This window comes from Octodon degus, unplaced genomic scaffold (genome assembly GCF_000260255.1).
Source record: "Octodon degus isolate 3935 unplaced genomic scaffold, OctDeg1.0 scaffold00113, whole genome shotgun sequence".
Classification (NCBI taxonomy): domain Eukaryota; kingdom Metazoa; phylum Chordata; class Mammalia; order Rodentia; family Octodontidae; genus Octodon; species Octodon degus.
The window spans coordinates 6,714,150-6,715,829 of record NW_004524689.1 but is presented as its reverse complement, the minus strand read 5'-3'; the positions used below and the strand labels follow the sequence as shown (position 1 = coordinate 6,715,829).

Below are 1,680 nucleotides of genomic sequence, written 5' to 3'. Positions count from 1 at the left end.
GGCCCTGTATGGCTTTATTCCCAAAAACATTCAACTAGGAATTTTATCCCCCTTTAGTTTCCTTTTTCTTTTTCTTCTTTTTTGAGACAGGGTCCCACCATGTAGTCCTTGTTAGCCTCAAACTTGTGGCAATCCTCCTTCCTCAGTCTTCCAAGTGCTTTGATTACAGGTGTGTGTCACCACGCCTGGCTCTTTAGTTTTCTTTTCTTCCTTTCTTTTTTTTTCTTTTTTGGTGGTATCAGGGATTGAACTCAGGACCTATTCCACCGACCTATCTCCCCAGCCCCTTCAGTTTTCTTTGTAACACAAGTGAAAACATCTAAAATCCTCCATCTATACGAATTACCATACTTAGTTGATTTTACTTTTTCCTTTAAACTCACTTCACTTTGTATCAACCAAAACAAAAGGGTCAAAGAGCATCTGATCTCAGATACACAATGAAGCCTAGCATTTTCTTCATTAGGCATCAATAATCTTAGTGAGTTTTTAACTCAGATGCTCAAAACACAACGAAGTCAGAAATCAAGCAGACTCAGATCAATTAACTCAGAAATACAGAAAAAACTGCCATAGTCTGAGGATGGTCTGCCTTCACCAAATTTATGCTGAGGTACCGGTCTCAAGTATTAGAGGACTGAGAGGTTCTGGGACCACTAATGGCCTAGTTCCACCGCAGGGCACCATGTGCATGAAGAGTGGCTTTGTTATCACTGGTGGCCAGCCTGCTGTCTTCCACTTCTCTACCATGACTGGAAGCAGCATGAGGACCTAGAAGCCAAGCCAACACCTACATCATGCTTCTGAACTTTGAAAACTAAAGCCAAAAGAATTTTTTTCCAAGATTATACATTACCCAGCCTCAGTTATTCTGCGACAACAGCAGAAAATGGACTAAGACACTGAAGAGGTAATTTTACCACATACTCTGATAGCTTTGTTCTTCTAGACAATTGATGGATGACTTTTTGATACTTTATATATGTAGTATTGAGCATACCACAGACATAAAGCCACTAACCCACATGCATATTGCTACATATAAAAATCTCAAGGGAGGGCTATGGAGATAGCGGCGTAAGCACTTGCCTACAAGGGTAAGGTCCTGAGTTTGATCCCAGTTACCATATGCTATACTGGGCCTGGAACCCTGGGTGTACCAAGCTAGCCCCCAAACCAGGCACGGTGGTGCACATCTGTAATCCCAGCACTTTGGAGGCTGAGACATAAGGATCACCATGAGTCCCAACTATGTAGCAAGACCCTGTACCAAAACCAAAAAATGGGGGGGGGGCAGGCAGCCAAATAGTGGAAGGGCCAGGGGTTCAATCCCTGGGCCTGCCATGCCAGCCCCACTCCCAGGGCACACTGAGATGGCAATTGAGACTGGGCATGGTGGTGTGCGCCTGTGATCCCTGCTCTTGGGAGGCTGTAAACAGGCAGATCACTATGAATAGGATCTAGTAGTGAGACCCTGAACACCCTGTAGGCCCTTCCCTAAAATAAAAACAAACAAACAAACAAACAAAAAACACCAAAAAAAGGGCAGACATCTTGAACAATTTATCTTCAAGATAGAGAACAGTGCCACACAGAAATAGAAATTATCCATTTACTTTTATTTTCTATTGGCATTTTGATTTCTTGAATGTGCCCTTCTACTACCCATTTTCCTTTCTC

The 1,680-nt window shown here is 43.0% G+C and overlaps 1 protein-coding gene across 8 annotated transcripts in view; it reads right to left on the bottom strand.

Annotated features, from left to right (window-relative positions):
* Nucleotides 1–1,680, bottom strand: part of Kif1b (kinesin family member 1B) — a 164,942-nt gene that overhangs the window by 144,252 nt on the left and 19,010 nt on the right. The window lies entirely within an intron of this gene.